General features: G+C 35.3%; 1 non-coding gene across 1 annotated transcript; it reads left to right on the forward strand.

Annotated features, from left to right (window-relative positions):
- Nucleotides 1-14,228: 14,228 nt before the first annotated feature.
- On the forward strand, nt 14,229-14,358 carry LOC126000422 (small nucleolar RNA SNORA22). The gene has a single exon (XR_007492737.1). It is a non-coding gene; the product is annotated as a small nucleolar RNA SNORA22 (small nucleolar RNA).
- The last annotated feature ends 1,711 nt before the right edge of the window (nt 14,359-16,069 follow it).

Here is a 16,069-nt window from a genome sequence, read left to right on the forward strand (position 1 = left end):
TGGCGTGGTAGTTGTTAGTGTATCATTTCTCTAACTGCATTCACTCCTCTTTGAGGTAAGCTTCATATTGTGAGCCCGACCTTCCATCTCTGGGCAATATTACAATATTGTTTTTTCTTTTTTCTAAAGCCCATAGATAGACTATTGTATGTGTCTTTCTTTCCCTCTGACTTATTTCAATCAGCATATTTTTCTACGTTTATCCATGTATAGGAAAATTTCATGACTTCCTCTTCCCTGATATCTGCATATTATTTCATTGTGCGGATGTACCACAGTTTCTTTAGCCATTCATCTTTTGAAGGCCATCTTTGTTGTTTCCAGAGTCTGGCTATTGTAAATAGTTCTGTGATAAATATAGATATTAGGAAGAGATTTTTGTATTGCTTGTGTTCCTAGGGTATACCTAAAGGAGGGATATAGCTGGATCATATGAGAGTTCAATTTCTAATTTTTTGAGGAAACTCCATATTGTTTTCCATAAGGGATGGACTAGATGGCATTCCTACCAGCAGTAAATGAGAGTTTCTTTCTCCCCTCAAGCACAAATTTTTCTTATTCTTGTTATAAGTGTCAGTTTTTGAGAAATTGTCCAAACATTTTTTCTCTCCATTTTTTGATGGGGTTAGTTATATGTCTTCTCCTTGTTAAGTTCTGTGAATAAATTGTATATTTTAATATTAGCTCCTTGTTTGATGGGCATGGGTGAATAGTTTCTCTCATTCTGTGGGTGGCTATTGTATCCGAAGCACTATTTACTATGAGAAGCAGAAGTGTCATATTTTAATATAGCTCCATCAATTTATCTCTGTTTCAACTTGTATGGAGAGTGCTGTTTTCACCTCGAAGATGCCTTTAGTCTTGATGTCATAGAGTGTTTTATATTGTTTAATATACCTTATGGTTTTAGGTCTGATATCCAGGTCTTCAATCCATTTGGATTTGATCTTTTACTTATATTTTTAAATTTTTTATGTCTTACACCTTTTCCCTTTTTTTCTTTCCTAATTTTTATTTTATCTACGGTATTTATCTTATCTTAATTCAATTATCTCTTAAGTGCTCAGGCCAATCCTCTGAGTATCAGACCTCCAATAAAACTTATGAATAAATCTTTAATGTGTGTCCATATGTGAGCATAAGTTTTATACAATGGATTACTTTTTGTCAGTCAAACCTATATTGTAGACAATTTATTCTTATAATGTACATAGCCCCTCTTATGTATTGTCCCCTCCTTCCCTCCTTCAGAACTTCCTCTATGCTCTCAACCCTCAATTCTTATTTATTATCCTTTCCTATTTAAACCTCTTTCCCCTCAATTATTAACTCAGCAGGTATCAAGTCTGACCTCGTGCCCCATAAGCCAACATTTAATTCCCAAAGCAAAGAAACACCCTCTCGATCCCAAATCTCATGCCCCAGCAAGAAGTTACAATCACTAATTCTGCTGACTCCATTTGTCTTCCTTCTTTTCTCCTCATAAATTCTGACTGTTGCATGATTCCAGATTCAGTTCCAGAAAAACCCCAGTCCAAGGACAGTCCTTGATCCCTTATTGCTGCAAACAATTTCTCAAACTTAACAAAACTATAGCATGTGATAAAAATGAGCCCTGGACCACCCCTTCACAAAAATATCTCAAAAGACTTAATTGTTTTTTTATATTTTCATTGTATGTTTAATACTTGAATAGTTACACTTCTTATTGTGTTGATTTTCAAAGAAATAGGTAGACTCCATTTTTTTCATTATTTTATTTTTAATTTTTGTCATTTTTATATATATGTTTCTTGATTTTACTTGTTTTGGTTCTGCTTGGTATGAAATTCTAGAAGAAAAACTCTTGGAATTAAAAAGTCATGGAATTAAAGCCCAGGTCAAAAACAGGTCACAGAGATTGTATAACCTAACCTGTCACTCTTATTCCAAAATGCACCAACAATGGAATATGGCACTGTTCCCTTATGCATAGGCATACTAAACAAATGTCTAGAAACAACCGCTTATGTATTATGGATAAGAGCCCTTACATTTTATAATACAGGGGAACCTCCCAACTTGAATATGTGTCACGAGGACCCAATTCCATATGATGATCGGTGACCATCTAATCTCAAACCCCAGACCCAAATGAAGATTCAACACATATTCCTACAACAGCACCAGAATCAAACTCTGCCTGGAGAATTCTAAATACTCTTCTGGCACCAAATTATGACAGATTATTTTGTCAAAAAAAGGATTTGTCCAAAAAAAAAAAAAAAGAACAGGATATCAATTCCAGAGTTCTGAATCTGACAAATATGACTTAGCAGAAATTTTTGTTAATGCTGATATTTTTGTCATTTCTTGTGTTTATTTGTTTTTTTTGTTTTTGTTTTTCTTCATATCCTTTCTTTTCCTAAATTGCTTTTTATAGCATCCAAATGAATTCCTCCCAGAATTTATATTTGTTTTTTTTTCTTCTTTTTTTCCAACAGAACCACAGAACTTGAATCATATAACTTGAGGGGGAAAGTGTATATTACCAGGACCAACCAGTCATATGAACAGTGGAAATAAAAAATGATCAGACTTATGCACCAAATTCAAAGTCAATGATACAAGAATCTACAACAAGCTATGCACAAAGAAGACCTCTTACACTATCAGTTTTTGGAGCAAAAGGGTGAGGTATGTGAAGCATGCTGGGAAGAGATGGAGGACATCACTGGTGGTAGAAATAGACCTAATTCTTCATAAATATGTACTTTAAATATCTCTGTAAAAGACTTGTAATTCACTTTGATCACAATAAAATCATTAAAAATTTAATTAATAAATAGTTGAGGCTGGGACACAGTAAAACTTCTTTTCTATTTAAAATTTCTCAATATTTATTATTAAGAAACCATTAGGTAGCTGGAGACTTATAAGTGATTTAAGGTCTGTAAATTCTCAGATGGTTTTTATGGGCAAGATGCAGAATGGTTAACCTTCACCTGTACCCATTTCATGGCATTGACAGTAATTGACATAAATAACTTCTTATAATTTTTGTATAAATTCAAAGAACAGAAAAATATTTGTTTTTCTTTAGTTTCTTCTCTTAATAACAGAGCCCCTATATAGAAATTTCAATGGATTCCTCATGGCATGGAAATTCCCCAAACATTTGTCAATATCTTATTGGTGTGGTTTTCTGCCCAGCTTAGGTTCTTTCCTTAGTACTTGAGGGTTTTTTTTTTCCATATTGCTTGCACCAAAGCCTCTTTCCAGAGGGTGGAAAAGTTTTCTGTTATTATTTTCCTGTCCACTTGTTTTCCCCCTTTTACTATTTCCTCCCCATCTGGTATTTCTACAATCTGTAGATTTTTTTGTATTTGTTCATTAAATACATAACTTTTTCTTTCAGTGCTTTACCTTTTATTTCCTTGTTGGCTTCTTTGTCATTTTTTGTTTGCAGTTTTTCATTGAGTTATTCTATGTGATTCTCCAACTGTGTGATTCAGCTATTATGGCTTACTAAGACTTTTTAATTTCCTTTAATTCCATTTGTATGGAATCTCTCATGTTCTGTTACAGTTCTTTAAGTTGGTTGATTTGTTCATCTATGGATTTCTTGTACTCGCTGACTAGTGATTCTTTTTCATTTTTTTTTTAACCATGGCTTGCATTTCTTTTGTCATGGTTGCTTTTAGGTCTTCATTTCTTGGGTCTGTGCATTTTGGTGGACTTGGAAACTTGCTAAGATTTCTCTCCATATCCCCAGTTGTTAGTGTCTTACTTAGTTTACCCATTTTTCTTTGCATTTAATGGTTTGGCTGGGAGTGCAATGCCTTCAGATTTCAGACCTCTTTTGCCACCTGTGGTGTTGGGCTGGGTCACTTCTCTGGATTGCAGCTCTACGTGGTTATGTTGGCTGAGGTTGCTAAGGTTTGGCACCACCCATATTCTCCAGTTGTGCCTGGGTAAATCGCCCCTCCTACTCTTTCTACCAGTCAGTGCAGTTTAGCTCCTAGCTACAAAGAAAGAAGGCACAGTTGTGCCTAGATCACTCGCCCTTCCCTGCTACCACCACTACAAGGGAGCCAGTGCTGCTCTGCTCTGAGTCTTGGCAGGACATTCACTCACCCTCCATGTACAGCTTATAAAAAGTTTCCTCAGGTATATTTGGTGCAATACAGAGATGATATTTTATTGTCAATTTAGACACAAAAGGAATTGCAATGTGTTTATTAATTTGTAGTCACCTACTTTCAGGATGCTGGTTAACAATAGCCACAGCAAAATTCCAGATGTTATTTCCGTTTTAATACTTGGGCTTTGTAATGGAGTGCACCTCAGTGCATCCCTATAAGATTTGTATCTATCAAAAAATTTAATGACAGTTAATTATTTTTCAAAAGCACTCAGGTGATATAAAATGGATATGTCCCTTTCTTGAAATTCCTATCTCAGAACTAACAAACCTTTTTAGTACTCTAAAAAAAATCCAGTTTTAAATAGCCCCAGGTATTTAACACAAAAGGCCCAACAGGATTTAGATGTTGTTAGGGCCAGTTCCAAAAGTCCTATATTTTCAAGTTCATACATGGAGAGAAGTTCTGGCTGTTATATATTTATATATTTATTTATTTATTTTTTGGTTTTTGGGCCACACCCGGCAGTGCTCAGGGGTTACTCCTGGCTGTCTGCTCAGAAATAGCTCCTGGCAGGCACGGGGGACCATATGGGACACCAGGATTTGAACCAACCACCTTTGGTCCTGGATCGGCTGCTTGCAAGGCAAACATTGCTGTGCTATCTCTCCGGGCCCATGGCTGTTAATTTTTACAACCCCTCATTCCCCTATAAGTGCTACTGCTCAGCTTTCTGGGCCTCTAGAATGGGTTTAATTACAAAACAAAAACCTCGCACATTTGTGCCTTATTTGGAATGGACCTCTGCACTTATCATCAAGGCAATGCTCAGTACAATTATTTTTTTGTTGGTTTGATCCTGAAATAACAGTCCTGCCAATTCAAAAAATAAATAGATATATAATGTATAATACCTCTCAGTGAGCCCCTTCACCAAGCACTATGTGATTTTTCAGAAGTTTCCTCCCATTATTTTTCTGGAAAGGCTGGGACTTTTTTAAGAAGACACATTTAGTGACCTCACTGATTATTATCTCCTCCCCTATTCTTGATGCAACAGTGATTAACATTGTTGGGAGTCATCAGGAAAAATCATATTGCTGGCCTTTCTTAGACCACAACAGTGCATATAAATTACAAATATGCTCAACAAGTAAAACTTGCTGCATTAAATTATTTATTATTACATTTCAGAGCTGTGCTATGTAGTAAGTTATTTAGTATATGTAGAAAGATTGTGCCTGTAATGAACTTTTTAATATTTGCTGCAACATTTAAAAGCTCTTTTTCAATAAAGTTCTGAGACAATATTTTTACTCATATAAGAGTCCATTCTGGCCTCCCAGCACCAATGACTTTAGGTAATAAAACTGCTGACTTTTGGCCATGCCAATATTTAAGGGAAAATATGCAGCACTTTATACAAAAGCCAATCCTTTACATGTCAACTATCATATTTTATGGAAGCAAGCCAGACAAATAGCTGATACATGTACCATTAATGCACCTTTGAATAAAAGAACACATGTAGCTGGGGCAACCTGAGTATTACAGACTAATGAACTGTGGCAATTGTATATTATACATGTTAACTTTTTCTAAAAAAGCACTATCTTCATGTGATAGTTGATACATATTCCCATTTTCATTGGGAGCTACCAATGACTTAAAAACAACTAAGGAATTTTTAATTTTATTCTTCAGTTAATTTCTGTTATGATGCTCCTCAAATCATAAAGACAGACAGTGGCCAGCATACAACAGTAAAACTTTGCAATCATTTTGTAAGACATTGCAAATCAAACATATCACTGGTATCTCATATAACTCACAAGATCAATCCATAGTTGAAAGAGTGCACAGAACTCTAAAAACTTAATTATTAAAATATAAAAATAGAGGCATGCTACCCACTGACATTTTGTCTTTAAAATTATTTTAACTAAATGTCTCCTTAAGCAGAATCTTAATCGGTTCATAAAAACACTTTAAATAACACTTTTTGTTCAGGTGCAAAAAATAATTTATTCATCAATTTGGGTAAATGGATTGCTGATAATCTCCCAATTTAGGATAAATTTTATGCTTATATTTCTACAAATGGCAATCCTACCAAGAAACTTTGGGTCTCACTCTGCCTTGTCAAAAATCAGGATTCTAAAAATAAAAAAACCTGAGACATAAATGCATAATTGTATAAACCTTCTCTCAGAAACTACACAAATTACTCAAAAATGTGGATTGGAAATGAACTGTGACATCAACAGGTAAACAAAATATTAAATGGCCACCACACTACTATGTAGAAACTGTTGGTAGTTGAAAGACCAGAGCCAGAATATTAATGCTATACATAAGGGAACTTGCCCTGTTCTCACTGGACTTCATAATTTAGAAAATACATGTTACATTAATTCAGCGTTATAATGTTTGTATAATATTTCCAATTTGACTGATTACTTTTACCTAAATTATTTTAAGAAGGACATTAATAGATCAAATCCATTGGGACATAAAGACAAGGTGGCAGAAGAATTTCTAAGTTATAAAAGTCTTATTTGAAGGACAGCACAGGTATATCAACCCAAAAGACTTTAAGATAACCATTTGAAAACAAAAAGATAACCATTTGAAAGATATCAGTTTGAAGTAGACCGTCAACAGAATCCACGTGAACTACTATATTTTATAGAGGGGTTTTATCAGAAGATCTATGATGGTATACAAGATAGACAGAGAAATATAGAGAGAAGCAGTTTAATGTATCCATTATTATACTTTTTCAAAGAAAGCATAAATCTACAATTCAATGCCTCATATGCCACTATGAGTATAAAACATCAGAGTTCTTTACTTATTTATCCCTGCTTTGACATCTTCCAATAACTGCATATTTCAAACTTGCCTTAAAATGTTTTTAAAGTACTAAAATACAATAATAAGATTTATTGCAACTACTGTGACACACCAAAGGATTTCTTAAGAAGGACGGAAATTTGAAGACTGCGACCTATTCTCCTCATATATTTAAAATGCTTCTTCTAAGAGGGCAAGGAGATGAAAAAAACTACTGACATTTGTGGACTTTCCTTTAGAAAACTTTTATATATCACAGTACACTGTAGACTCTAACAATAAAAAGAATTTCTTTAAATTATTCTGTTTTGAACCATTATGATGGAAAGGAAAATGGTCACTTCACAGCCTATTGTAAAAATAGATTAAAAAGGGTGGGCTTAATTGTGATGATCAAGCAATTTCAAAATTAACTAAGTCATTTGTAAAACCTTCAGTGGCCTATATTATTTTTAATGTTTAAGAGAAATTTGCTGCTATGAATATAGGTATTTAAATTAGCAATGTTTATGTTTCTAGGCACCATAAAAAGACCTTGAATTTTGACAATGAGCATGTTTGGAACCTATATTTGTTCCCTTGACAGTATGCTTCAAGGGTGGAGAAATCCTGTATCTTCTAGGCCAAAGAAAGTTTCTTTCTAATTTCCTCAAATATTTGTTGTGCCTATGAAAATAAAGTGCCACAGAAGCACCCTCTTGTTTTCTTTTCCTTTTTTAGTTTTTTTTTTTTTTTTTTTTTGGTTTTTGGGCCACACCCGGTAACGCTCAGGGGTTACTCCTGGCTATGCGCTCAGAAGTCGCTCCTGGCTTGGGGGACCATATGGGACGCCGGGGGATCGAACCGCGGTCCGTCTCCTAGGCTAGCGCAGGTAAGGCAGGCACCTTACCTCCAGCGCCACCGCCCGGCCCCCCCTTTTTTAGTTTTTAATGTATTTTTTGTCTTTGATTTTTTTTGGTTAGGTTTTTTTATTTATTTCTTTTTTTGAATCTATATTTATAACTTCTAGATGGGCTCCTCCCAGCTTTTATTTTCCCTTCTCCAACAGAACCATAGAACTTTAATCATCTTGTTCTGTCTCAATAATTGAAGGAAAAAAATAAGTGAGTGATACCAGGAGCAAATATTCACATGAATATTGAGTGAAAATTTAAAAAATGATCATACCTAAACAGCAAGCCCAAAGTCAACAAAAGCAAAATCAAGATAATCCAATATATATCAAGGTTTACGCAGAGATGACTAGGAGTTTAGGAGCAAGGAAGATAGTATATGATGCATGCTGAGAACAGGGGTAAAGGGAAGACAACTGGTGTAGGAATGGCCTTATTTCACTGTCACTATAAACCGCAAATATAATTGTGAAAGGTTTGTAATTCACATTGGTCACAATAAAAATTATTTTAATAAAATAAGAAAAAAGAAAATGAATTAGTGGATGTTTAACTAGATGCTCCTTTTAGATGTCTATAATAATGATCTAATATTTACATTTTCTATCAACAGGAAAACATCTGCAGGATGCAGACTCCACAATAGTTCTCATTATTAGAGTATATCAGTGCCTAAATATCTATTTTAGTGTGTTTAAAATAATTTTAATGCTTCTGTTATTAATGATTCATGAAGATATAGTTTGGATACCCTAGTTTCATATTACAGTGGTATTTTCTGTTGGTTCCTAATTCAGTGCTCATTTTGATGTGTTAAATATTTTAAATCATTTACTTTTATTTATTTTTATTTATCTTTCTATTACATTTAATATCTCTTTATACAGAGATTCTTAGATAAAGCATCTAAATGCCATAGACTTTTTTACAGTGCTCATCACCATATTACTTAGCATTATAGTCTTAAGTATTATGATTGTTTAAAGAATGTTCTTTGCGTGTTCTAAAAACATTAAGCCTTTTTCAGCAAAGTTCCCATTCTTTGATGTCAACTACTCCAAGAGAGAAAAATATTGTCACCTGAAATGACAGCTTTATATTTTTAAGCATTTTGACACATTGGATTTAAGTCATCTATAAGAAACATCAATAGTTTATGAGGATCCTGTTGATTCTGTCCAGAAAACTGGCCATTAATTAGACCAAGAGTTATTTTGAAGCTTTCAGGGTTAATATATCCGTGATCTCCATTTCCCATGGTTTTGATCATCTGACCAAATTCTTCTGCTACTTTGCCTTTATAGCCCATAAGATTTTTCTTGTTATTATCCTTTTTATGATAATCATAATAAAATACTGTGTCAATTCTAAAATATTATATAAGCATTGCAATATTGAGTTCATGTAGTAAGTTTCCTATATTTTGAAATCCAGATAGGGCAGGTTCCTGTCTCACCCTAAAGATAACTTGGCTGCAAACCTCATTTTCTGTTTTTTTGTAATTGAGTTTTTAAGATTCTGTGAGTCCTTTCCACAATGTCTTGTCTACAACAGTATGGGATATTCTTTTTATGTGTTTATTTGCCACTCCTTGCAAAAGAATTAAAAAATTCTACTAATGTAGGTGGGACCATTATCAGACTGTTATGAGATTGTTAGATGAGAATATGGTATTGCTATCTCAGAAAAACACTGCAGATGAAAACTGTAGACTACTTTAGCCCTTTGAGATGGCATAGTTATTGCTCATATAAATCAGGAATATGTGTCCACCACAACATGGAGGCAAAGGTTTTTTGGGGAAAATCTGTATAAGTGACATCTATTTGCCAAAGTTAGTCTGTAAACCTCTAGGGTTTTCTCCTGCAATATGATTTTTTTGTTAATGGTGCAAAGATGGTGCAGCTTTCTACAATTTTTCTGGCCTGCCTCCACAAAATCAGATAATTCACATGTAGATGACATGCATTTGAATAAAGAGCTGAATGTTCTTTTAAGAGAATTTTAAAAATAAACATTGCTGGGGCTGGAGTGGTGGTGCAAGCATTAAGGCCTCTGGCTTGCCCACACTAGCCTAGGACGGACCACAGTTTAATCCCCTGGCATCCCATCTAGTCTCACAACCCAGGAACGATTTCTGAGTGTATATCCAGGTGTAATCCCTGAGCATGACCAGGTGTGGCCTCAAACAAAAAGTCATTGTTTGGGGCCAAAGTGATGGCACAGTGGAAGGGCAATTGCCTTGTACACAGCTGGACTAGGATGAACCACAGTTTGATTCCCTGGCAACCCATATGGTCCCCAAACCAGGAGTGATTTCTGAACATATAGCGGAGTAATCCCTGACTGTCAGTGTGTGTGGCCACAAAACAAAAAATAGTCAATGCTAATAGATCAGCAGTTGTATTCCCTTGAGCCATCAGTCCTGGTAATCCTGAGTGGGCTCTAATATGAGTGATGAAGGTGTGCTCAATTCATTTCTGGAGGTCTGCTGTAATTGTTTAAGTAAATTCTGTATTATCTTTTTATTGACATTGAGGGAAGGTGTGGTTATGGGAGGGCACAGACCAATAGGTAAGCAGCATCACTTAAAATGTTACATGGGCCTGTTGTGTGGGAGAACAGATAAATCAGGGTTGCCAATTCCACTTGTTGGGCAGACAAATTTGGTGTGGACCTTTTATTATTGAATCTGCAGAAATCCCTCCTTTTCCATTTTGAGATCTATCGATATAAAATACCTGGGCACTGGGTATAGGAGAAGACCAAATAATTGAAGAAATAACAAACTAGGTCCTCTGGGAAAAAGTCCAAAGCCTTTCCTGTTAGAAAATGAGAAGTAATTTCTCCTGAGAAATCAGAAAGAGCTCTTTGAAGAAATTCATTAAGAGGCAGGATGAATTTAATCTTCTTTTTTGTTAAACTATTGTTCTGGATCAAAATTCAGCAAAGAAACCATTCTGAGCCTTGCTTTGATAATAAGCTCTGATATCAGTTCTAAATAGGACACCACCAGTCAATATTGTTTATTATGTAAATAAACCCAGTCTAAACATCCTGATAGTTCAGTATGTGCAGCTGTGTGGGAGTCTTTTGTTAAGAAGATAAAAAGATTTTCTCCAGTTACAAATTTGGGAAGATTGGAGTTTTGAAGTCTATCCAAGAAAAAGTCCAATTCTTTCTGGGCAGCAGGGGTTAAATGCCTTGGGCTATTTATGGCAGGGTTTTCATCTAGAGTTTGAAAGAGATCTGTCATTTTAAAATTAGAAATTCTAAGTGCAGGTCAAACCCAATTAATATTACCAAAAAGCTTTTAGAAATTATCAACTGTTCTGAGGGTTATTTTATTAATGAAAATATTTTGGGGACATATAGAATTATGGTCTAGTGTGAAGTCAAACTATTAATAAGGTGGAATAGTCAGTATTTTTACTGTTGCTAATTTTAGTCCTGATGCTTATAACCAGTCAGTTGTTGGAGGCCTTTTAACTAAAGAGCTCTTTTGCCTATGTGCACTCTAACAAGAACATCTTGTGTGCTCCTCGAACCATCTTCTTTCCTAGGGTGCTGACACCCATCAGGTAACCTAAGACAGGCTTTCCACCAATTTTTGTTACTAGAAAGGGGGAATTGTTGGAGGCCCTTTAACTAAAGAGCAAAATGGAGTCTCTGATGCCTGTTCTAAAACTGTATACATGACAAGCTGCATGTTGCAGCTGCTGGCGTTTCCCCCCTGGACCTAAAGAAAGGAGGGTGTAAACCGCAAGCCACAAGCTGTTCCAATAAAGATAGGTACAAGATTAGATATCCTGTTGCCAGGATCCTTGAGAAAAAATGCTGTATGCCTGTAACTGTAAGATAAGATAAGTCTCCTGTAAAATGTTACAGAATGTTACTGTGAAAAATTACCACCCCTTACTCCTTTGTTCTGCCCATGCTATATAAAGCCTCCTTCTCCCCAATAAATTCGACTCTTGATCGGAATCTCATCTTGAGTCCATCATTTTCCCAGCCCTCTTTTATTTTTCAGGTCGAATCCTCTACATGACTCCTGAATAACTTTGTGACCCTTGACCACCCTGCTGGCCAGGGCTCCGGGGGTCGCAGGTGGCACCCAGATGTGGGGCACGAAGCATGGATCATCGACCAAAAAGCATCATGGAGTGTGTCTCAAGAGCCTGATTATAAGACACCAGTAAAACCCTAAAGGGGCAGGGTGCAGCCTAATAGTGGTCACTAAAACCACTGTCCAATCGTCCTGGGAAAATGGGGACTACTTTATCCAAAGAGGAGGCTTTCATTAAAAATCTCAAGAAAGCTCTGCGTGAAAGAAATATTAAAGTTAAAAAAAAGGATTTGATAAAGTTTTTTATTTGTATTCATATTTGCCAATGGTTTGTGGTCACAAGACCACATATAGTCTCTAGTACTTGGAAACAAATTGATGATGAATTAGGACAATATTACAGTAAATATGGTAAGGAACAAGATAAAAAGGTTATGCAGTTTTATTGGTCCATCCTTAGTCAAATTGTTACTGGTAAAGAGTTAGATCCAATTGGGGAAGCCCCCTTAAGAAAGAAATTATTGAAAAAGCCAAGGCCCACATAGAAATTGCCTCCCACAGCCAGTCCCAGGCCAGTAGCACCCCTCCCAAATCTGACAGCCTCATAGATTTGGAACCTTCCAAAGGCTTTTATCTCATTGTGGCCAGCGGCCCCCCAGAGGAGGACATTCTAGATGCCGAGAATTCTCAGTCCCTACAGGACGTGGTGCCACAATATGACCATGGCAGATTACCTCCTCTTGCCACTCCCCTCTCCGTACAGTACAGAACGCCTTCCTGTCATGCCCAAAATCATGGTGCAACAAACCATTACCACCACTTTGGATAAACAGAAAATTGAGCTGGAGGCACAGTTACAAAGGCTTATAGATATTGAAAACTTAAAAGAGCAAATTGCATGGCTTCAGGCCACTGATACTGCATCTAAACTCAGTTCCCCATGTTTTTCTCCCACAAGAATCTTACAATCTGCCATCCTCCCATGCAGAACGAGGCAGACCAAGGCAGAGAGGCAGGGGAGTGGCCTCCTTATCCCCAATCAACAGAAGAGCAGAGATGCCACAGCCAGCAGCTCTAGCATAGACAGAGTCATCAAAGAATTTCAGGAGGACCCCCCTGAGGAACCAGAGTTAGCTCCATCTTCTGGCAGCCATCTCGCAGAAATTAAAAGATATAAAAAACTTAACCATAAACCCATTCAAACTCTTTTTCAAGCCATAAATGCCTATGGCCCTAATGCTCCTTATACCCTTTCCTTCCTTGATGCAGTACAAGATGGAGGAGAACTACTCCCCTTAGAATGAAAAGAAATCACCAGAACTACCTTAAAGCACTCTGATTACATCCTATGGGAAACAGACTTTTTAGCTCGCTGTAGACAACAAGCTGATCTGGGGAATGGAGGGTAAGACACTCCCGATATCATTTATGCACAATTAACAAGTACAGCAGCCTTTGCTTCTATTAGGAACAACAAAAACTCTCCCTGGTGCTGTTAGCTCAAGCTAATGCTGCAGCCACCAGAACGTGGAAAGCGCTACCCAAAGAGGGGCAAATGATTACTCCCTGTCTCAGATCCTACAGGGTCCGCAGGAGCCTTACAGCCAGTTCATATGCAGACAAAAATTTTGGAGAAAAAATATCACTTCTCTCTTCAAGTTGGTAAAATTTGCTTAAGTTCAGCAGAAACAGTGCTAGCCTGTGTGTCTCTTTGTGGTTACAAGTTTTATTGCTCTGCTAAATATGGCAGAGAGTTGTGGGGCTAGAATTATAAAACTCAGGTACTGTTCATGTGGAATTTATAGTGAGAATTATTGTCAGAATTTTGTTGTGTCTCATAAGAGGCCTCAAAGAATTGTGAAGTTTGTGAATTAAGTTATGCGGCATAAGTGTGCCTTTTCTAAAAGCATTTGTGTAATTAAGTTTTGTGCATTGGGTGTTGTAAAGTAATTACTAAAACATTGGAAATTAGAAAACCTTCTAAATTCAGGTCTGTAAGGGTTAAAAAATTCTCTAGGGAGAAAAAGCAACTGGGAGATAAGGGCACTAAACTTTCTTTGTTCATGCCTCTCAGAAATTTTAGAGTAAGGTCATAATTCTGTCACTTGTAATAACAGATTATCGGTTAATGAAAACCTTTTGGTGTTTTAAAATTCAAACGGACACACAAGTATTAAAATTTGAGTCTTTTATATTTCTATTAGAAAATTTATTTTGATTTTTAAGGTATTTAAAAAATTATGTGGAAAATGATGTGGTTAGCCTTTTTAAATAATATAGTTAATTTTATTGCACAGTGAACATCCAGGTGTGCTTTATAGTACCCTTGGTTTTAATTTTGTGCTACAGCAATGGTTGTTCTTTACCTCTGCATTGAAAGAACAATCCTTTTAATTGTATTCAGAAAGTCAGCACATTATACCAATCTGTATATTTGTGTCAAAGTGAAGAAATCTAGTATTGATAATATATATATATTTAATTTTATGAGTAATATTATAAAGTAACTAAATTTTATAAGCCAGTTGTCAATAAGTACCAAATATAATTTTGGTCTTAAGCTCTAGGTGTGGAAATGCATCAGATGTCTTTAACTATATTTTATAATGATCTAAACATTTTGTTAATTTGGTATATAATATTTTTACAACATATTCACTTGAAGTCTTCAAAGTAGAAACAGTTGTTTGTTTTTTTAAAGTCAGTTTTTCATACCTTTAATAATCATAGTTTATGCTCTTGTGTTTAATCATAACATTTTTAATACTTTATTGCAGCTGTCTTACTGTTCTACTGTGAAACTAATTTATAGGATATCCATTCATTTACAGCATATATCATACTTCAAAGTGGAGACTCCTTCTACAGTGCTCATTAACCATTTTACTTAAAAAAATTTAACTGCTTACTAACCATTATACTTACTGTTTTAAACTTCAATTTAGGATTGTTTTAAAAATGTTCTGTGCTAAATCTAAACCTTAAAAATTTTATTTCCAGCAAAGTTCCACTCCATCTACATTAAATACTTCTAAAAACTGAAAAAGTTTTTCTACAAAAATTTTTTTTCTTACAAATATGCTGGCTAAATATTTAAAAGCGCTTGCCCTATTTTACCTGGGTCAATTTTTCTAATGTAAGTTTTGGATCTATCCTTTTGTCTGTTCATGTGTGTGTTGTGATGAATGAAAGTGGCCACGAGTATAAAATGTTATATTTAGTGTGCTTTGTTTTGTCTGTTTATTTGGTATCTCTACATTTTATGATAATTACAATTTTCAAAGCCTTATCCATTTCTGAGATTTCAATTAATTTTTTCACAACCTGGTCAGTCTGGTCCTTTGGTAGATTACAAATTGTGGCATCCTGCAACTAAAGATCATGTGTTAAAATTATGTGTTAAGCTGGCTTTGTCCTTCTGAGAACATGGCAGAGGGTTTGGAGAATCATAAACCCCAGATTTCTCAATGGCCATCAGGGATAAATTTTCCCTGGAGAAAGTCTGAATTTTGCGATCACCCAGCCTTCCTCCCATGCATTAGTTAAGGCCAAAGGGAAATGTATTTATGGGCCTCTCAAAGCAGTTCTTCTGACTTAAAGGTTCCTTAAAGTAAATAATCTGGTGAAAAAATGTTACAAATCATTGTAATTAACTTTTCTGATGAAATTAAGTTCTAATACAAGCAGTAAAAATGCCACCTTTCCTAAGGAATTTTACCTGCCCTAAGGAATTTGAAGAATGAAGAAAGAATTATCAATTAGTTCAGAGAAACTTCTACAATTTTAAACCAGGTTAAGACAACAATGTAATGTGGGAAAATAAAGAACGACTAAATCCTGTCAGATGGAAGTAATTATAGTAAATGATCATTTTGGGTAATGTTCTATGTTATTCAAAAGGGTAAAGTAACTAAAATTAAGTGGAAATCAAACTTTAAATGCTATAACTCCTCTAGATTGTAAATTTACAGGTACTTGGTTTTGCACTGGTCTAATATTTTTGTCAATATAGTATATGAAAAATTTTAATACTTATAAGTACAATAGGAAATCATAGCTTTTAAAATTCTAAAAGAGAGTAACCAGTTAGTTGCAAATAAGACTAAAGGAAATTTGCAGAGTAAATTCAG

The sequence above is a fragment of the Suncus etruscus genome, chromosome Y (genome assembly GCF_024139225.1).
Source record: "Suncus etruscus isolate mSunEtr1 chromosome Y, mSunEtr1.pri.cur, whole genome shotgun sequence".
Lineage (NCBI taxonomy): Eukaryota > Metazoa > Chordata > Mammalia > Eulipotyphla > Soricidae > Suncus > Suncus etruscus.